Below are 21,791 nucleotides of genomic sequence, written 5' to 3'. Positions count from 1 at the left end.
CCCTGTGTCTGAGGGTGTGTAAGTGTGCTCTGATCCCCGCCCTGTGTCTGAGGGTGTGTAAGTGTGCTCTGATCCCCGCCCTGTGTCTGAGGGTGTGTAAGTGTGCTCTGATCCCCGCCCTGTGTCTGAGGGTGTGTAACTGTGCTCTGATCCCATCCCTGTGTCTGAGGGTGTGTAAGTGTGCTCTGATCCCCGCCCTGTGTCTGAGGGTGTGTAAGTGTGCTCTGATCCCCGCCCTGTGTCTGAGGGTGTGTAAGTGTGCTCTGATCCCCTCCCTGTGTCTGAGGGTCTGTAAGTGTGCTCTGATCCCCGCCCTGTGTCTGAGGGTGTGTAAGTGTGCTCTGATCCCCGCCCTGTGTCTGAGGGTGTGTAAGTGTGCTCTGATCCCCTCCCTGTGTCTGAGGGTGTGTAAGTGTGCTCTGATCCCCGCCCTGTGTCTGAGGGTGTGTAAGTGTGCTCTGATCCCCGCCCTGTGTCTGAGGGTGTGTAAGTGTGCTCTGATCCCCGCCCTGTGTCTGAGGGTGTGTAAGTGTGCTCTGATCCCCGCGCTGTGTCTGAGGGTGTGTAAGTGTGCTCTGATCCCCTCCCTGTGTCTGAGGGTGTGTAAGTGTGCTCTGATCCCCTCCCTGTGTCTGAGGGTGTGTAAGTGTGCTCTGATCCCCTCCCTGTGTCTGAGGGTGTGTAAGTGTGCTCTGATCCCCGCCCTGTGTCTGAGGGTGTGTAAGTGTGCTCTGATCCCCGCCCTGTGTCTGAGGGTGTGTAAGTGTGCTCTGATCCCCGCCCTGTGTCTGAGGGTGTGTAAGTGTGCTCTGATCCCCGCGCTGTGTCTGAGGGTGTGTAAGTGTGCTCTGATCCCCTTCCTGTGTCTGAGGGTGTGTAAGTGTGCTCTGATCCCATCCCTGTGTCTGAGGGTGTGTAAGTGTGCTCTGATCCCCGCCCTGTGTCTGAGGGTGTGTAAGTGTGCTCTGATCCCTTCCCTGTGTCTGAGGGTGTGTAAGTGTGCTCTGATCCCCGCCCTGTGTCTGAGGGTGTGTAAGTGTGCTCTGATCCCATCCCTGTGTCTGAGGGTGTGTAAGTGTGCTCTGATCCCCTCCCTGTGTCTGAGGGTGGGTAAGTGTGCTCTGATCCCCGCCCTGTGTCTGAGGGTGTGTAAGTGTGCTCTGATCCCATCCCTGTGTCTGAGGGTGTGTAAGTGTGCTCTGATCCCCGCCCTGTGTCTGAGGGTGTGTAAGTGTGCTCTGATCCCATCCCTGTGTCTGAGGGTGTGTAAGTGTGCTCTGATCCCCGCCCTGTGTCTGAGGGTGTGTAAGTGTGCTCTGATCCCATCCCTGTGTCTGAGGGTGTGTAAGTGTGCTCTGATCCCCGCCCTGTGTCTGAGGGTGTGTAAGTGTGCTCTGATCCCCTCCCTGTGTCTGAGGGTGTGTAAGTGTGCTCTGATCCCCTCCCTGTGTCTGAGGATGTGTAAGTGTGCTCTGATCCCCTCCGTGTGTCTGAGGGTGTGTAAGTCTGCTCTGATCCCCTCCCTGTGTCTGAGGGTGTGTAAGTGTGCTCTGATCCCCGCCCTGTGTCTGAGGGTGTGTAAGTGTGCTCTGATCCCCTCCCTGTGTCTGAGGGTGTGTAAGTGTGCTCTGATCCCCGCCCTGTGTCTGAGGGTGTGTAAGTGTGCTCTGATCCCTTCCCTGTGTCTGAGGGTGTGTAAGTGTGCTCTGATCCCCGCCCTGTGTCTGAGGGTGTGTAAGTGTGCTCTGATCCCCTCCCTGTGTCTGAGGGTGTGTAAGTGTGCTCTGATCCCCTCCCTGTGTCTGAGGGTGTGTAAGTGTGCTCTGATCCCCGCGCTGTGTCTGAGGGTGTGTAAGTGTGCTCTGATCCCCTCCCTGTGTCTGAGGGTGTGTAAGTGTGCTATGCTCCCCTTCCTGTGTCTGAGGGTGTGTAAGTGTGCTCTGATCCCCGCCCTGTGTCTGAGGGTGTGTAAGTGTGCTCTGATCCCCGCCCTGTGTCTGAGGGTGTGTAAGTGTGCTCTGATCCCCGCCCTGTGTCTGAGGGTGTGTAAGTGTGCTCTGATCCCCTCCGTGTGTCTGAGGGTGTGTAAGTGTGCACTAATCCCCGCCCTGTGTCTGAGGGTGTGTAAGTGTGCTCTGATCCCCGCCCTGTGTCTGAGGGTGTGTAAGTGTGCTCTGATCCCCGCCCTGTGTCTGAGGGTGTGTAAGTGTGCTCTGATCCCCTCCCTGTGTCTGAGGGTGGTGTAAGTGTGCTCTGATCCGCTCCCTGTGTCTGAGGGTGTGTAAGTGTGCTCTGATCCCCACCCTGTGTCTGAGGGTGTGTAAGTGTGCTCTGATCCCCTCCCTGTGTCTGAGGGTGTGTAAGTGTGCTCTGATCCCCTCCCTGTGTCTGAGGGTGTGTAAGTGTGCTCTGATCCCCGCCCTGTGTCTGAGGGTGTGTAAGTGTGCTCTGATCCCCGCCCTGTGTCTGAGGGTGTGTAAGTGTGCTCTGATCCCCACCCTGTGTCTGAGGGTGTGTAAGTGTGCTCTGATCCCCGCGCTGTGTCTGAGGGTGTGTAAGTGTGCTATGCTCCCCTTCCTGTGTCTGAGGGTGTGTAAGTGTGCTCTGATCCCCGCCCTGTGTCTGAGGGTGTGTAAGTGTGCTCTGATCCCCTCCCTGTGTCTGAGGGTGTGTAAGTGTGCTCTGATCCCCTCCCTGTGTCTGAGGGCGTGTAAGTGTGCACTAATCCCCGCCCTGTGTCTGAGGGTGTGTAAGTGTGCTCTGATCCCCACCCTGTGTCTGAGGGTGTGTAAGTGTGCTCTGATCCCCGTCCTGTGTCTGAGGGTGTGTAAGTGTGCACTAATCCCCGCCCTGTGTCTGAGGGTGTGTAAGTGTGCTCTGATCCCCACCCTGTGTCTGAGGGTGTGTAAGTGTGCTCTGATCCCCGCCCTGTGTCTGAGGGTGTGTAAGTGTGCTCTGATCCCCGCCCTGTGTCTGAGGGTGTGTAAGTGTGCTCTGATCCCCGCCCTGTGTCTGAGGGTGTGTAAGTGTGCTCTGATCCCTGCCCTGTGTCTGAGGGTGTGTAAGTGTGCTATGCTCCCCTTCCTGTGTCTGAGGGTGTGTAAGTGTGCTCTGATCCCCGCCCTGTGTCTGAGGGTGTGTAAGTGTGCTCTGATCCCCGCCCTGTGTCTGAGGGTGTGTAAGTGTGCTCTGATCCCCTCCGTGTGTCTGAGGGTGTGTAAGTGTGCTATGCTCCCCTTCCTGTGTCTGAGGGTGTGTAAGTGTGCTCTGATCCCCGCCCTGTGTCTGAGGGTGTGTAAGTGTGCTCTGATCCCCGCCCTGTGTCTGAGGGTGTGTAAGTGTGCTCTGATCCCCTCCCTGTGTCTGAGGGTGTGTAAGTGTGCTATGCTCCCCTTCCTGTGTCTGAGGGTGTGTAAGTGTGCTCTGATCCCCGCCCTGTGTCTGAGGGTGTGTAAGTGTGCTCTGATCCCCGCCCTGTGTCTGAGGGTGTGTAAGTGTGCTCTGATCCCCTCCGTGTGTCTGAGGGTCCGTGTGTCTGAGGGTGTGTAAGTGTGCTCTGATCCCCTCCCTGTGTCTGAGGGTGTGTAACTGTGCTCTGATCCCCTCCCTGTGTCTGAGGGTGTGTAAGTGTGCTCTGATCCCCTCCGTGTGTCTGAGGGTGTGTAAGTGTGCTCTGATCCCCTCCGTGTGTCTGAGGGTGTGTAAGTGTGCACTAATCCCCGCCCTGTGTCTGAGGGTGTGTAAGTGTGCTCTGATCCCCGCCCTGTGTCTGAGGGTGTGTAAGTGTGCTCTGATGCCCTCCGTGTGTCTGAGGGTGTGTAAGTGTGCACTAATCCCCGCCCTGTGTCTGAGGGTGTGTAAGTGTGCTCTGATCCGCTCCCTGTGTCTGAGGGTGTGTAAGTGTGCTCTGATCCCCACCCTGTGTCTGAGGGTGTGTAAGTGTGCTCTGATCCCCACCCTGTGTCTGAGGGTGTGTAAGTGTGCTCTGATCCCCGCCCTGTGTCTGAGGGTGTGTAAGTGTGCTCTGATCCCCGCCCTGTGTCTGAGGGTGTGTAAGTGTGCTCTGATCCCCACCCTGTGTCTGAGGGTGTGTAAGTGTGCTCTGATCCCCGCGCTGTGTCTGAGGGTGTGTAAGTGTGCTATGCTCCCCTTCCTGTGTCTGAGGGTGTGTAAGTGTGCTCTGATCCCCGCCCTGTGTCTGAGGGTGTGTAAGTGTGCTCTGATCCCCTCCCTGTGTCTGAGGGTGTGTAAGTGTGCTCTGATCCCCTCCCTGTGTCTGAGGGCGTGTAAGTGTGCACTAATCCCCGCCCTGTGTCTGAGGGTGTGTAAGTGTGCTCTGATCCCCGCCCTGTGTCTGAGGGTGTGTAAGTGTGCTCTGATCCCCGCCCTGTGTCTGAGGGTGTGTAAGTGTGCACTAATCCCCGCCCTGTGTCTGAGGGTGTGTAAGTGTGCTCTGATCCCCACCCTGTGTCTGAGGGTGTGTAAGTGTGCTCTGATCCCCGCCCTGTGTCTGAGGGTGTGTAAGTGTGCTCTGATCCCCGCCCTGTGTCTGAGGGTGTGTAAGTGTGCTCTGATCCCCGCCCTGTGTCTGAGGGTGTGTAAGTGTGCTCTGATCCCTGCCCTGTGTCTGAGGGTGTGTAAGTGTGCTCTGATCCCCGCCCTGTGTCTGAGGGTGTGTAAGTGTGCTCTGATCCCCTCCCTGTGTCTGAGGGTGTGTAAGTGTGCTCTGATCCCCTCCGTGTGTTTGAGGGTGTGTAAGTGTGCTCTGATCCCCTCCCTGTGTCTGAGGGTGTGTAAGTGTGCTCTGATCCCCTCCGTGTGTCTGAGGGTGTGTAAGTGTGCTCTGATCCCCGCCCTGTGTCTGAGGGTGTGTAAGTGTGCTCTGATCCCCTCCCTGTGTCTGAGGGTGTGTAAGTGTGCTCTGATCCCCTCCGTGTGTCTGAGGGTGTGTAAGTGTGCTCTGATCCCATCCCTGTGTCTGAGGGTGTGTAAGATTGCTCTGATCCGCTCCCTGTGTCTGAGGGTGTGTAAGTGTGCTCTGATCCGCTCCCTGTGTCTGGGTGTGTGTAAGTGTGCTCTGATCCCCTCCCTGTGTCTGAGGGTGTGTAAGTGTGCTCTGATCCCCGCGCTGTGTCTGAGGGTGTGTAAGTGTGCTCTGATCCCCTCCCTGTGTCTGAGGGTGTGTAAGTGTGCTCTGATCCCCTCCCTGTGTCTGAGGGTGTGTAAGTGTGCTCTGATCCCCGCCCTGTGTCTGAGGGTGTGTAAGTGTGCTCTGATCCCCTCCGTGTGTCTGAGGGTGTGTAAGTGTGCACTAATCCCCGCCCTGTGTCTGAGGGTGTGTAAGTGTGCTCTGATCCCCGCCCTGTGTCTGAGGGTGTGTAAGTGTGCTCTGATCCCCTCCCTGTGTCTGAGGGTGTGTAAGTGTGCTCTGATCCCCTCCGTGTGTTTGAGGGTGTGTAAGTGTGCTCTGATCCCCTCCCTGTGTCTGAGGGTGTGTAAGTGTGCTCTGATCCCCTCCGTGTGTCTGAGGGTGTGTAAGTGTGCTCTGATCCCCGCCCTGTGTCTGAGGGTGTGTAAGTGTGCTCTGATCCCCTCCGTGTGTCTGAGGGTGTGTAAGTGTGCTCTGATCCCCTCCGTGTGTCTGAGGGTGTGTAAGTGTGCACTAATCCCCGCCCTGTGTCTGAGGGTGTGTAAGTGTGCTCTGATCCCCGCCCTGTGTCTGAGGGTGTGTAAGTGTGCTCTGATGCCCTCCGTGTGTCTGAGGGTGTGTAAGTGTGCACTAATCCCCGCCCTGTGTCTGAGGGTGTGTAAGTGTGCTCTGATCCTCTCCCTGTGTCTGAGGGTGTGTAAGTGTGCTCTGATCCCCACCCTGTGTCTGAGGGTGTGTAAGTGTGCTCTGATCCCCACCCTGTGTCTGAGGGTGTGTAAGTGTGCTCTGATCCCCGCCCTGTGTCTGAGGGTGTGTAAGTGTGCTCTGATCCCCGCCCTGTGTCTGAGGATGTGTAAGTGTGCTCTGATCCCCACCCTGTGTCTGAGGGTGTGTAAGTGTGCTCTGATCCCCGCGCTGTGTCTGAGGGTGTGTAAGTGTGCTATGCTCCCCTTCCTGTGTCTGAGGGTGTGTAAGTGTGCTCTGATCCCCGCCCTGTGTCTGAGGGTGTGTAAGTGTGCTCTGATCCCCTCCCTGTGTCTGAGGGTGTGTAAGTGTGCTCTGATCCCCTCCCTGTGTCTGAGGGCGTGTAAGTGTGCACTAATCCCCGCCCTGTGTCTGAGGGTGTGTAAGTGTGCTCTGATCCCCGCCCTGTGTCTGAGGGTGTGTAAGTGTGCTCTGATCCCCGCCCTGTGTCTGAGGGTGTGTAAGTGTGCACTAATCCCCGCCCTGTGTCTGAGGGTGTGTAAGTGTGCTCTGATCCCCACCCTGTGTCTGAGGGTGTGTAAGTGTGCTCTGATCCCCGCCCTGTGTCTGAGGGTGTGTAAGTGTGCTCTGATCCCCGCCCTGTGTCTGAGGGTGTGTAAGTGTGCTCTGATCCCCGCCCTGTGTCTGAGGGTGTGTAAGTGTGCTCTGATCCCTGCCCTGTGTCTGAGGGTGTGTAAGTGTGCTCTGATCCCCGCCCTGTGTCTGAGGGTGTGTAAGTGTGCTCTGATCCCCTCCCTGTGTCTGAGGGTGTGTAAGTGTGCTCTGATCCCCTCCGTGTGTTTGAGGGTGTGTAAGTGTGCTCTGATCCCCTCCCTGTGTCTGAGGGTGTGTAAGTGTGCTCTGATCCCCTCCGTGTGTCTGAGGGTGTGTAAGTGTGCTCTGATCCCCGCCCTGTGTCTGAGGGTGTGTAAGTGTGCTCTGATCCCCTCCCTGTGTCTGAGGGTGTGTAAGTGTGCTCTGATCCCCTCCGTGTGTCTGAGGGTGTGTAAGTGTGCTCTGATCCCATCCCTGTGTCTGAGGGTGTGTAAGATTGCTCTGATCCGCTCCCTGTGTCTGAGGGTGTGTAAGTGTGCTCTGATCCGCTCCCTGTGTCTGGGTGTGTGTAAGTGTGCTCTGATCCCCTCCCTGTGTCTGAGGGTGTGTAAGTGTGCTCTGATCCCCGCGCTGTGTCTGAGGGTGTGTAAGTGTGCTCTGATCCCCTCCCTGTGTCTGAGGGTGTGTAAGTGTGCTCTGATCCCCTCCCTGTGTCTGAGGGTGTGTAAGTGTGCTCTGATCCCCGCCCTGTGTCTGAGGGTGTGTAAGTGTGCTCTGATCCCCTCCGTGTGTCTGAGGGTGTGTAAGTGTGCACTAATCCCCGCCCTGTGTCTGAGGGTGTGTAAGTGTGCTCTGATCCCCGCCCTGTGTCTGAGGGTGTGTAAGTGTGCTCTGATCCCCGCCCTGTGTCTGAGGGTGTGTAAGTGTGCTCTGATCCCCTCCGTGTGTCTGAGGGTGTGTAAGTGTGCACTAATCCCCGCCCTGTGTCTGAGGGTGTGTAAGTGTGCTCTGATCCCCGCGCTGTGTCTGAGGGTGTGTAAGTGTGCTCTGATCCCCGCCCTATGTCTGAGGGTGTGTAAGTGTGCTCTGATCCCCGCGCTGTGTCTGAGGGTGTGTAAGTGTGCTCTGATCCCCTCCCTGTGTCTGAGGGTGTGTAAGTGTGCTCTGATCCCCTCCCTGAGTCTGAGGGTGTGTAAGTGTGCTCTGATCCCCGCCCTGTGTCTGAGGGTGTGTAAGTGTGCTCTGATCCCCTCCATGTGTCTGAGGGTGTGTAAGTGTGCACTAATCCCCGCCCTGTGTCTGAGGGTGTGTAAGTGTGCTCTGATCCCCGCCCTGTGTCTGAGGGTGTGTAAGTGTGCTCTGATCCCCGCCCTGTGTCTGAGGGTGTGTAAGTGTGCTCTGATCCCCTCCGTGTGTCTGAGGGTGTGTAAGTGTGCACTAATCCCCGTCCTGTGTCTGAGGGTGTGTAAGTGTGCTCTGATCCCCGCCCTGTATCTGAGAGTGTGTAAGTGTGCTCTGATCCCCGCCCTGTGTCTGAGGGTGTGTAAGTTTGCTCTGATCCCCTCCCTGTGTCTGAGGGTGTGTAAGTGTGCTCTGATCCGCTCCCTGTGTCTGAGGGTGTGTAAGTGTGCTCTGATCCGCTCCCTGTGTCTGAGGGTGTGTAAGTGTGCTCTGATCCCCGCCCTGTGTCTGAGGGTGTGTAAGTGTACTCTGATCCCCTCCCTGTGTCTGAGGGTGTGTAAGTGTGCTATGCTCCCCTTCCTGTGTCTGAGGGTGTGTAAGTGTGCTCCGATCCCCGCCCTGTGTCTGAGGGTGTGTAAGTGTGCTCTGATCCCCTCCCTGTGTCTGAGGGTGTGTAAGTGTGCTCTGATCCCCGCCCTGTGTCTGAGGGTGTGTAAGTGTGCTCTGATCCCCTCCCTGTGTCTGAAGGTGTGTAAGTGAGCTCTGATCCCCTCCCTGTGTCTGAGGGTGTGTAAGTGTGCTCTGATCCCCTCCCTGTGTCTGAGGGTGTGTAAGTGTGCTCTGATCCCCTCCCTGTGTCTGAGGGTGTGTAAGTGTGCTATGCTCCCCTTCCTGTGTCTGAGGGTGTGTAAGTGTGCTCTGATCCCCGCCCTGTGTCTGAGGGTGTGTAAGTGTGCTCTGATCCCCTCCCTGTGTCTGAGGGTGTGTAAGTGTGCTCTGATCCCCTCCGTGTGTCTGAGGGTGTGTAAGTGTGCGCTGATCCCCTCCCTGTGTCTGAGGGTGTGTAAGTGTGCTCTGATCCCCTCCGTGTGTCTGAGGGTGTGTAAGTGTGCTCTGATCCCCTCCCTGTGTCTGAGGGTGTGTAAGTGTGCTCTGATCCCCGCCCTGTGTCTGAGGGTGTGTAAGTGTGCTCTGATCCCCTCCGTGTGTCTGAGGGTGTGTAAGTGTGCGCTGATCCCCTCCCTGTGTCTGAGGGTGTGTAAGTGTGCTCTGATCCCCTCCGTGTGTCTGAGGGTGTGTAAGTGTGCTCTGATCCCCTCCCTGTGTCTGAGGGTGTGTAAGTGTGCTCTGATCCCCTCCGTGTGTCTGAGGGTGTGTAAGTGTGCTCTGATCCCCTCCCTGTGTCTGAGGGTGTGTAAGTGTGCACTAATCCCCGCCCTGTGTCTGAGGGTGTGTAAGTGTGCTCTGATCCCCGCCCTGTGTCTGAGGGTGTGTAAGTGTGCTCTGATCCCCTCCCTGTGTCTGAGGGTGTGTAAGTGTGCTCTGATCCGCTCCCTGTGTCTGAGGGTGTGTAAGTGTGCTCTGATCCGCTCCCTGTGTCTGAGGGTGTGTAAGTGTGCTCTGATCCGCTCCCTGTGTCTGAGGGTGTGTAAGTGTGCTCTGATCCCCTCCCTGTGTCTGAGGGTGTGTAAGTGTGCCCTGATCCCCGCCCTGTGTCTGAGGGTGTGTAAGTGTGCTCTGATCCGCTCCCTGTGTCTGAGGGTGTGTAAGTGTGCTCTGATCCCCGCCCTGTGTCTGAGGGTGTGTAAGTGTGCTCTGATCCCCACCCTGTGTCTGAGGGTGTGTGTCACAATCCTGACTGTAATTCTCATATTTGGTGACTTACCCCTGCTTTCTGTCCTGGATCCTGTGTCTTTTCACTCACGGAGTTAAACAGCTTGTCAGCACTGAGTTTCCTGAGTTCTCTGCCTGAGAGGTAATCAGCTCCACCTGTGGTGATCTCCTGTGTGAGGCTGAATTCAGTAATCTAAAAGCAAGCATCCTGTGTTTTGCAGAAGTCCAGGCTTCAGTGTTCTCTTGGCCTGCTAGGCCTCATTCTACATCACAGCCTTGGCTAGAGTAGTCACATGACAGTGACATCACCTAATCCTGCCCACCAATCATCAAGGACCAGGAAGTATAAATCAGGAGGCTGAGTTGGAATCTGGGCCAGTTCCTCGTGTCACATACAGCCTTGTGAGAGTCTTTATGCTGAGCTCCCTTAAGGTAACCATTGTACCTAAGTTCCTGTGGAAACTCTGTTCCCTTGTTCCTGTATGGTTACTTGTGTGTTGCCATTTGATTTCACCATTTCCCTGAGTCTCAATGTAAAGGCACAGCTGCAATGTTTCGTCTTAAAGGCACAGTACTGAATTCCATGTTCTCCACTGAAAACCACAGCTGTCGTGTTTCAGTTTTACTACTGTTGTAGTTGGGATCTCCAGAGCTCAGTACTTCCGTGCTTCCAACACCTCCGTGCCTCCGTGCTTCCAGCATCTCCGTGACTCAGCACCTCTGTGCCTCAGTACCTCCGTGCTTCCAGCACCTCCGTGCCTCAGTACCTCCGTGCTTCCAGCACCTCCGTGCCTCCGTGCTTCCAGCAGCTCCGTGACTCAGCATCACCGTGCCTCAGCACCTCCGTGCCTCAGTACCTCCGTGCTTCCAACATCTCCGTGCTTCCAGCACCTCCGTGACTCAGCATCTCCGTGCCTCAGCACCTCAGTACCTCCGTGCCTCAGGACCTCCGTGCCTCCGTGCCTCAGTACCTCCGTGCTTCCAGCACCTCCGTGCCTCCGTGCTTCCAGCACCTCCGTGACTCAGCATCTCCGTGCCTCAGCACCTCCGTGCCTCAGTACCTCCGTGCTTCCAACATCTCCGTGCTTCCAGCACCTCCGTGACTCAGCATCTCCGTGCCTCAGCACCTCTGTGCCTCAGTACCTCCGTGCTTCCAGCACCTCCGTGCCTCCGTGCTTCCAGCACCTCCGTGACTCAGCATCTCCGTGCCTCAGTACCTCCGTGCTTCCAGCACCTCCGTGCCTCCGTGCTTCCAGCATCTCCGTGACTCAGCATCTCCGTGCCTCAGCACCTCCGTGCCTCCGTGCCTCAGCACCTCCGTGCCTCAGTACCTCCGTGCTTCCAGCACCTCCGTGCCTCCGTGCCTCAGCACCCCAGTGTCTCTACGCACTCCAGTGTCTCTACGCACCCCAGTGTCTTCACGCACCTCAGTGTCTCTACGCACCTCAGTGCCTCTACGCACCTCAGTGCCTCTACGCACCTCAGTGCCTCTACGCACCTCAGTGCCTCTACGCACCTCAGTGCCTCTACGTACCTCAGTGTCTCCAAGTACCTCAGTGTCTCCAAGCACCTCAGTGTCTCCAAGCACCTCAGTGTCTCCAAGCACCTCAGTGTCCCCAAGCACCCCGTGCCCTTTAGCACAGTTGTACCTGTTATTCTTCACTGATTCATCAGCGCCTTTCCAGTTCTGTCTTTCAGGAGACCTTCAGCGCCCACACGTGCTTCCTGTCTGCCGACCTCATCCTGCATGAGGAGAACTTGGATTCGGCCATCTCTGCCGCGGTTCCTCTTCCCAGTCACCGGAAGAGACCCCGAGTCCACAACACTTCCAAAACCAGGTCAGTGGTGGTATTCGTGTAGTCCTCCAGTCGCCCGCGCAGACTTCGCTAGCACCGGGTTCACAAAAACCTTAGTCATGACAGTAGGAACTGGCCACATGGACCCGGCCGAAAGTGTTAGTCTGACGCATGACCTCCTAAGCAATATTGCAGGACGCTTGGAAGGTCTGGAGTCGACTCAGCATCGATTGGCACAGTGTCTGCAGCGGAATTCGTCCTCCAGAGATTCTATGACCTTCTGCTCTAAGACTCCTGACCAACTGCAGATTTTCTACCAGATGTTACTACAGTTACAAGAACTTTTGCCTAGTATTCTCTCTGTGATGCCTGATCTCCTCAGGAATACTACCAACGTTGTTGATCCTGTTTTGTCCCATCCAGTTAATAGAGTCTCTTCCTCTGCGCAAGGGAAAGTTTTTCATCAGAGCTATCCACGGCCCAAGCTCTCTGAAGCTGAACGTCAGCGGCGTAAGGAGCTACATCTCTGTCTTTACTGTGGAAATTCTGGTCATTTTGTTAAAGACTGCATTCTTCGCAAGCCAGGGAATGGTGACAAATCGCAGTATCACAGTGCTCATGTCTACAAGTCATCCACAGTAGCCGATCCTGCTACTGCTGACGGGGGTATCAAGATGGCTACTCGGAAAGAGACTCAAATTTATGACTGGGGTCCGGTGATTAAAAGACCTTATCCCAAGTTGGGTGTCCAGAGAAGAATATTCAAGCCATTTAGAGTCACAGAGGAGTCAGAGTGTCCAGCCCCAGGGGGGGCGTCCGTGTCTTCAGCCCCAGGAGGGGCGTCTTCAGAGTGTCCAGCCCCAGGAGGGGCGTCTTCAGAGTGTCCAGCCCCAGGAGGGGCGTCTTCAGAGTGTCCAGCCCCAGGAGGGGCGTCTTCAGAGTGTCCAGCCCCAGGAGGGGCGTCTTCAGAGTGTCCAGCCCCAGGAGGGGCGTCTTCAAAGTGTCCAGCCCCAGGAGGGGCGTCTTCAGAGTGTCTAGCCCCAGGAGGGGCGTCTTCAGAGTGTCTAGCCCCAGGAGGGGCGTCTTCAAAGTGTCCAGCCCCAGGAGGGGCGTCTTCAAAGTGTCTAGCCCCAGGAGGGGCGTCTTCAGAGTGTCCAGCCCCAGGGGGGGCGTCCGTGTCTTCAGCCCCAGGGGGGGGCGTCTTCAGAGTGTCCAGCCCCAAGAAGGGGTTCTTCAGAGCGTCCAGCCCCAAGAAGGGGTTCTTCAGAGCGTCCAGCCCCAGTGAGGGGTTCAGAGCGTCCAGCCCCAGTGAGGGGTTCAGAGCGTCCAGCCCCAGTGAGGGGTTCAGAGCGTCCAGCCCCAGGAGGGGGTTCTTCAGAGGGCACAGCCCCAGGAGGGGGTTCTTCAGAGGGTCCAGCCCCAGGAGGGGGTTCCGAGGGTACAGCCCCAGGAAGGGGATCCGAGGGTCCAGAGCCAGAGGGTCTACAGAGTGCTGCCCAGCCAGAGGGTCTACAGAGTGCTGCCCAGCCAGAGGGTCTACAGAGTGCTGCCCAGCCAGAGGGTCTACAGAGTGCTGCCCAGCCAGAGGGTCTACAGAGCGCTGCCCAGCCAGAGAGCCTTCAGAGCGCTGCCCAGCCAGAGAGCCTTCAGAGCGCTGCCCAGCCAGAGAGCCTTCAGAGCGCTGCCCAGCCAGAGAGCCTTCAGAGCGCTGCCCAGCCAGAGAGCCTTCAGAGCGCAGACCAGCCCCGTGAAGAGAGGGCTCTTGCCTCAGCCCAGCCCCGTGAAGTGGGGGCTCTTGCCTCAGCCCAGCCCCTTGAAGTGGGGGCTCTTGCCTCAGCCCAGCCCCTTGAAGTGGGGGCTCTTGCCTCAGCCCAGCCCCGTGAAGTGGGGGCTCTTGCCTCAGCCCAGCCCCGTGAAGTGGGGGCTCTTGCCTCAGCCCAGCCCCGTGAAGTGGGGGCTCCTGCCTTGGTTCAGCCCCGTGAAGAAAGGACTCAGTCCGTCCCGGTTCCAGCCGGTCCAGCAATACTCCAGGCCCAGCCTGGTCAGTCCGTCCCGGTTCCAGCCGGTCCAGCAATACTCCAGGCCCAGCTTGGCCAGTCCGTTCCGGTTCCAGCCGGTCCAGCAATACTCCAGGCTCCGCCTGGTCAGTTCGTTCCGGTTCCAGCCGGTCCAGTGTTACTCCAGGACCAGCCTGGTCAGTCTCCTTTGGTTCCAGCCAATTCAAGCATCCCCGGATCCAATCCAGTCCTACTCGTCCAGTCAAAGATTTCTCCAGTTTCAGCCTCTAAGCTTTCGTCTGATGGTTTACCACCTATTTACTTCGATGGAGATTTACTGCAATATGCCGCTTTGGTTGAACAATTTCTGTCTCGGATGGAGTCTGATCCTTCAGGTGCAGTAACTCCTTCCAACGTTACTCGATATCTGTTCCTGGCATTCAGAGGAAGAGCTTTGGAGTGGGCCAACATGCTTTTTGAGAGTAATGATCCTGTGTTCCATGACTTACAGAATTTTAGTAATGCTGTGGTTAAAGAATTTGGTCCTAAACCTATGGAATCTGACTCGGTAAAGAAATCAGGCTCTAAAGGGAATGCAGAAGGAAGTTTGTGCTGTCCTCCCAGGGATAATCTAAGAATCTCCTTCAGTAAGAATCCGACCATTAAAATTGCTCATGTTGGAGTCTCTCCTAGCCCAGAGAATTTAAATCTCCAGTGCACCTCATTTTCATCTGCAAACTGTGTATCTATGGGAGATTCATATCTTCCATTAGACTTGGACTCAGACTCTCTGAATTTGATCCAGTCCATGATGCTACTCCTTTCTTGGGAGCCCCCATGTTTTCTAAGGAAGGTTTTTCTTTACAGGAGATCCCGCGGTCCTTGGTCAAAACCAAACGTTCCCATAAGAAGAAGAGGCATCAACGAAGGTCCTAAATTCTTCTGTATGAATTTCTCAAGTTCCCCTAAGATTAGATGGGTGTCCGGAGTCCACCGTCGAAGAGGGGGATACTGTCACAATCCTGACTGTAATTCTCATATTTGGTGACTTACCCCTGCTTTCTGTCCTGGATCCTGTGTCTTTTCACTCACGGAGTTAAACAGCTTGTCAGCACTGAGTTTCCTGAGTTCTCTGCCTGAGAGGTAATCAGCTCCACCTGTGGTGATCTCCTGTGTGAGGCTGAATTCAGTAATCTAAAAGCAAGCATCCTGTGTTTTGCAGAAGTCCAGGCTTCAGTGTTCTCTTGGCCTGCTAGGCCTCATTCTACATCACAGCCTTGGCTAGAGTAGTCACATGACAGTGACATCACCTAATCCTGCCCACCAATCATCAAGGACCAGGAAGTATAAATCAGGAGGCTGAGTTGGAATCTGGGCCAGTTCCTCGTGTCACATACAGCCTTGTGAGAGTCTTTATGCTGAGCTCCCTTAAGGTAACCATTGTACCTAAGTTCCTGTGGAAACTCTGTTCCCTTGTTCCTGTATGGTTACTTGTGTGTTGCCATTTGATTTCACCATTTCCCTGAGTCTCAATGTAAAGGCACAGCTGCAATGTTTCGTCTTAAAGGCACAGTACTGAATTCCATGTTCTCCACTGAAAACCACAGCTGTCGTGTTTCAGTTTTACTACTGTTGTAGTTGGGATCTCCAGAGCTCAGTACTTCCGTGCTTCCAACACCTCCGTGCCTCCGTGCTTCCAGCATCTCCGTGACTCAGCACCTCTGTGCCTCAGTACCTCCGTGCTTCCAGCACCTCCGTGCCTCCGTGCTTCCAGCAGCTCCGTGACTCAGCATCTCCGTGCCTCAGTACCTCCGTGCTTCCAACATCTCCGTGCTTCCAGCACCTCCGTGACTCAGCATCTCCGTGCCTCAGCACCTCAGTACCTCCGTGCCTCAGGACCTCCGTGCCTCAGTACCTCCGTGCTTCCAGCACCTCCGTGCCTCCGTGCTTCCAGCACCTCCGTGACTCAGCATCTCCGTGCCTCAGCACCTCCGTGCCTCAGTACCTCCGTGCTTCCAACATCTCCGTGCTTCCAGCACCTCCGTGACTCAGCATCTCCGTGCCTCAGCACCTCCGTGCCTCAGTACCTCCGTGCTTCCAGCACCTCCGTGCCTCCGTGCTTCCAGCACCTCCGTGACTCAGCATCTCCGTGCCTCAGCACCTCCGTGCCTCAGTACCTCCGTGCTTCCAGCACCTCCGTGCCTCCGTGCTTCCAGCATCTCCGTGACTCAGCATCTCCGTGCCTCAGCACCTCCGTGCCTCCGTGCCTCAGCACCTCCGTGCCTCAGTACCTCCGTGCTTCCAGCACCTCCGTGCCTCCGTGCCTCAGCACCCCAGTGTCTCTACGCACTCCAGTGTCTCTACGCACCCCAGTGTCTTCACGCACCTCAGTGTCTCTACGCACCTCAGTGCCTCTACGCACCTCAGTGCCTCTACGTACCTCAGTGTCTCCAAGTACCTCAGTGTCTCCAAGTACCTCAGTGTCTCCAAGCACCTCAGTGTCTCCAAGCACCTCAGTGTCTCCAAGAACCTCAGTGTCTCCAAGCACCTCAGTGTCCCCAAGCACCCCGTGCCCTTTAGCACAGTTGTACCTGTTATTCTTCACTGATTCATCAGCGCCTTTCCAGTTCTGTCTTTCAGGAGACCTTCAGCGCCCACTCGTGCTTCCTGTCTGCCGACCTCATCCTGCATGAGGAGAACTTGGATTCGGCCATCTCTGCCGCGGTTCCTCTTCCCAGTCACCGGAAGAGACCCCGAGTCCACAACACTTCCAAAACCAGGTCAGTGGTGGTATTCGTGTAGTCCTCCAGTCGCCCGCGCAGACTTCGCTAGCACCGGGTTCACAAAAACCTTAGTCATGACAGTGTGTAAGTGTGCTCTGATCCCCTCCCTGTGTCTGAGGGTGTGTAAGTGTGCTCTGATCCCCGCCCTGTGTCTGAGGGTGTGTAAATGTGCTCTGATCCCTGCCCTGTGTCTGAGGGTGTGTAAGTGTGCTCTGATCCCCTCCCTGTGTCTGAGGGTGTGTAAGTGTGCTATGCTCCCCTTCCTGTGTCTGAGGGTGTGTAAGTTTGCTCTGATCCCCGCCCTGTGTCTGAGGGTGTGTAAGTGTGCTCTGATCCCCTCCCTGTGTTTGAGGGTGTGTAAGTGTGCTCTGATCCCCTCCGTGTGTCTGAGGGTGTGTAAGTGTGCTCTGATCCCCTCCGTGTGTCTGAGGGTGTGTAAGTGTGCACTAATCCCCGCCCTGTGTCTGAGGGTGTGTAAGTGTGCTCTGATCCCCGCCCTGTATCTGAGAGTGTGTAAGTGTGCTCTGATCCCCTCCCTGTGTCTGAGGGTGTGTAAGTGTGCTCTGATGCCCTCCGTGTGTCTGAGGGTGTGTAAGTGTGCACTAATCCCCGCCCTGTGTCTGAGGGTGTGTAAGTGTGCTCTGATCCCCGCCCTGTGTCTGAGGGTGTGTAAGTGTGCTCTGATCCCCTCCCTGTGTCTGAGGGTGTGTAAGTGTGCTCTGATCCCCTCCCTGTGTCTGAGGGTGTGTAAGTGTGCTCTGATCCCCGCCCTGTGTCTGAGGGTGTGTAAGTGTGCTCTGATCCCCGCCCTGTGTCTGAGGGTGTGTAAGTGTGCTCTGATCCCCTCCCTGTGTCTGAGGGTGTGTAAGTGTGCTCTGATGCCCTCCGTGTGTCTGAGGGTGTGTAAGTGTGCACTAATCCCCGCCCTGTGTCTGAGGGTGTGTAAGTGTGCTCTGATCCCCGCCCTGTGTCTGAGGGTGTGTAAGTGTGCTCTGATCCCCTCCCTGTGTCTGAGGGTGTGTAAGTGTGCTCTGATCCCCGCCCTGTGTCTGAGGGTGTGTAAGTGTGCACTAATCCCCGCCCTGTGTCTGAGGGTGTGTAAGTGTGCTCTGATCCCCGCCCTGTATCTGAGAGTGTGTAAGTGTGCTCTGATCCCCTCCCTGTGTCTGAGGGTGTGTAAGTGTGCTCTGATGCCCTCCGTGTGTCTGAGGGTGTGTAAGTGTGCACTAATCCCCGCCCTGTGTCTGAGGGTGTGTAAGTGTGCTCTGATCCCCGCCCTGTATCTGAGAGTGTGTAAGTGTGCTCTGATCCCCTCCCTGTGTCTGAGGGTGTGTAAGTGTGCTCTGATGCCCTCCGTGTGTCTGAGGGTGTGTAAGTGTGCACTAATCCCCGCCCTGTGTCTGAGGGTGTGTAAGTGTGCTCTGATCCCCGCCCTGTGTCTGAGGGTGTGTAAGTGTGCTCTGATCCCCTCCCTGTGTCTGAGGGTGTGTAAGTGTGCTCTGATCCCCTCCCTGTGTCTGAGGGTGTGTAAGTGTGCTCTGATCCCCTCCCTGTGTCTGAGGGTGTGTAAGTGTGCTCTGATCCCCTCCCTGTGTCTGAGGGTGTGTAAGTGTGCTCTGATCCCCTCCCTGTGTCTGAGGGTGTGTAAGTGTGCTCTGATCCCCGCCCTGTGTCTGAGGGTCTGTAAGTGTGCTCTGATCCCCTCCTTGTGTCTGAGGGTCTGTAAGTGTGCTCTGATCCCCGCCCTGTATCTGAAGGTGTGTAAGTGTGCTCTGATCCCCTCCCTGTGTCTGAGGGTCTGTACTAGGAATGGCCATTGATGGTCTGTATAAATGATGCCACCAGTGCTTAGGAAAGTGCGAGTAATGAGTGAATAAGACCAATCATTACCGCGGCTATCGGTAACTCCACTTACGTACATTTCATGCAGGATAAAAAGGCATGCAAGGAAATTCATATCTAATACTGAACGTCCACTAAAACTTTACTGGGAGTACTCTGCTTCTTCTCCAACATAGAACCATTACTTTTATACGCTAGAACTTCCAATTTTCCCTTTTCCGTTCATGAAATTACCATTGTGCCCTTATACGCTGCCGCCTTGAATATTCCATACATCGGATAAAAGGACCTTGGACCTATTGCATGTGATGTTAGTGTATTAGAATGCTTATATTTGTAGACACTCCCTTACTAATCTGTGTAAGCCTGAATCTTCACTGATTGTCCCTGGGACCAGGGGGATGTTAGGAAGTGGGTGGTCCAGTGTGGTGTGTCTGGAGTTGGTGATGGAATAAACAGCACAGCAGTGAACTCACATGTCTCTGTGTCCTGATGACTGGATTTACAAACGTATGAACATAACATGGTGTCAGAAGAAGTTTAACTTGGACTGCTAGTGCTCTCAGAGTGTGAAAGAATCTTGCAGAAGTCTGTAAGGCTGTGATACTCTGTGTCTGCAAAGCCTGCCGTGTGATCCTCTTTTCAAACAGTGAGTAACCATGGATAAACTAGCTCCTCCAACCGGCATGCTGATGTCTGGTAACTTGTCTGAAAACTGGAAAAGATTTAAGCAAAGGTTTAAAATATATCTTGCTGCATGTGGAGCTGATTCAGAGGCTGACAAAACGAAGGCATCCATTTTCCTCCATGTGATAGGAGAGGATGTGCTGGACATTTATAATAGTTTTCAGTTTGATGAGGGGCAGAATATGGTGCTATCTTCTATAATGCAAAAGTTTGAAGATTACTTTGTGCCAAGGAAAAATGTGACATATGAAAGATATAAGTTTTTCACATGTGATCAGAAGTCTGTAGATGGATTTGATCAGTATGTTACAGAGCTGCAATCACTCAGTAAAACCTGTGAGTTTGGTGATTTAAAGGATTCACTGATTAGAGATCGTATTGTCTGTGGAATACCTGATAATGGACTCAGAGAGAGACTGCTGAGAGAGCAAGACCTAACACTAGAAAAGGCAGTGACTATGTGTAGATCTGCAGAAATAACTAGATTTCAAGCCAAAAAGATATACAAGGAAGTTGATGCTGCTGTCCATGTAGTGCAGAACACAGAGCCAAGCAAACCTCCATTCTCAAGAATTAAGCAGTCTAAGCCACAGTCTAACAAGGAAATGTGTAGTAGATGTGGAAATGCTCACAATCCTAAAATGTGCCCTGCTTATGGTAAAATCTGCATGAAATGTGGTAGACTTAATCACTTTGCCAAATGCTGTAAAGTGAAAAGGGAAACAACCAATGTGCATGCTGTTAAACAAACAGAGGAATTATTTGTGGATTGCATTGAACTTTGCAGTGCAGATAAGAAAGAATGGATTGTCCCTTTAACTGTGAACGAGATTGTCATTCCCTTTAAGCTTGATACTGGCGCGCAGGTGAATTTAATATCATTTCAAGACTATAAGACATTTAGAGTAAAACCTAAAATTCATCCAGCCAAAGTGAAAGTTACAGGGTACACTGGGGAGGAAATTCCTGTGAAAGGTACATGCTTAGTGACACTGAAATATAAGGGACAACAGTTTAAAACAACTCTACTGATTGTGGATAAAAATGTGCAACCGATTCTAGGATTAAGTTCCTGTGAGAAACTAAGCTTGCTAAAGAAAGTTTTTATGGTGACATCACAAGTAGAAGATGACTGCAAATCGATGTTTACAGAATACAGAGACTTGTTTGAAGGTCTAGGTTGTTTGCCTGGAGAGCATAAAATAAATATAGACATGCAAGTTTCTTCAGTGATACACCCTTGTAGAAAAGTGCTGTTTGCGCTGAGAGAAAAACTGAAACAAGAGTTAAATCGCATGGAAGCCTTGGGTGTGATACAGAAAGTTGATGAGCCTACTGAATGGGTAAGCTCCTTAGTAATTGTTGAAAAGAAAAATGGACAACTTAGAATATGTCTAGACCCCAGAGATTTAAACAAAGCTATTAAACGAGAACATTTCAAACAACCAACAAGAGCTGAAATCATGTCGCAATTTGCGGGAGCAAAATGGTTCAGTAAATTGGATGCATCTTCAGGATTCTGGCAAATGAAGCTAGATGAGGCCAGCTCAAAGCTTTGTACATTTAATACACCAGAAGGTAGATACAGATTTCTTCGACTACCATATGGAATATTGTCTGCTCCAGAAGTATATCACAAAATGATACACATGATTTTTGAACATATTCCAGGTGTTGAAACAATGATGGATGACATTATTGTCTGGGGATATACAAAGGAAGAACATGATTCTAGATTGAGACAAGTAATGGAAATTGTCAAGAAAGTGAATCTAAAGCCAAACAAGGACAAATGTGAATTTGGCGTGAATACACTTACCTTTATGGGCGACGTGGTCTCGGATCAAGGTGTAAAACCAGATCCAAGGAAAATATCAGCCATAGTGAACATGGAACGTCCTAACAACAAAGACGACGTCAGAAGATTCCTAGGGATGATTACTTACTAAGGAAAGTTTATTTCTCAACTCTCTGAACGAACAGCCTCTCTTAGATGGTTGTTGGACAAAGATAACGAGTGGATGTGGTCACATGAACAAGAAGAAAGTTGGCAAAACTTAAAACAGATCATTACAGAGCAACCAGTGCTAAAATTCTTTGATCCTGCGAAAAGAATAAGAATTTCAGCAGATGCTTCGCAATTTGGCCTAGGCTCAGTGCTCTTACAAGAACATGAGGATACATGGCAACCAGTAATCTATGCATCAAGAGCACTGACAAGTGCTGAAACAAGGTACGCTCAGATAGAAAAAGAACTTCTAGCGATCACATATGCATGTGAGCGATTTCATCAGTTTGAGTATGGTCAAACATTTACAGTGGAAACTGACCACAAGCTATTGGTAGCTATCATGACTAAATCATTACATGACTGTCCCATAAGAATTCAATGAATGCTTATCAGACTACAGAAATATGATGTACACTTGCTATACTGTCCCGGCAAATACATGTACATTGCTGATACACTTTCTCGTGCTGTGGACAAAAGTGAAGGTTCCAAAAGTCTGATGGATGAAGAAATAGAAGCCTATGTTAATTTGATCGTAGCTTCTCTACCAGTGTCTCTTGCAAGACAAGAACAGATTAGGAAAGAAACTGAGACAGATGAAAGTGTTGAAAGATATCATTCTGAAAGGTTGGCCAGCAGAAAAACATGCGTGCCCGCTGTCTATTCATGATTATTGGATGAACCGCAGTGACCTTACAGTTGTCGATGGTATTATTTACAAAGGCAATAGGTTTGTCATACCTGCACAACTAAGAAAAACTATGCTGTGCAATATACATGAAGGCCACTTAGGAGAAGAAAAATGTAAGCGGAGAGCGCGTGAAGTTATGTATTGGCCAAGAATGAACCAAGACATAGCACAGACTACAGCTACATGTGAATTATGTCTTACGTATAGACCGAAACAACAAGTTGAGCCACTGAGTCCTCACGCAGTGCCAGAGAGGCCGTACCAGAAAGTTGGCGCAGATTTGTTTGATTGTAATGGGAAAACGTACATTGTCGTGACTGATTATTACTCTAACTACCCTGAGGTGAAGACACTACATACAACTACTAGTAAAGCCGTAATCAATTACATGAAGTCAGTCTTTGCAAGGCATGGTGTTCCTATGGAATTGTTCACTGACAATGGTCCTCAGTTTTCCAGTGCTGAATTTAGACAATTTGCTGATGAGTGGGAATTTGTCCATACTACGTCAAGTCCCCACT

This window comes from Pseudophryne corroboree, chromosome 11 (genome assembly GCF_028390025.1).
Source record: "Pseudophryne corroboree isolate aPseCor3 chromosome 11, aPseCor3.hap2, whole genome shotgun sequence".
Classification (NCBI taxonomy): domain Eukaryota; kingdom Metazoa; phylum Chordata; class Amphibia; order Anura; family Myobatrachidae; genus Pseudophryne; species Pseudophryne corroboree.
Note: the sequence above shows the minus strand (reverse complement) of the source record.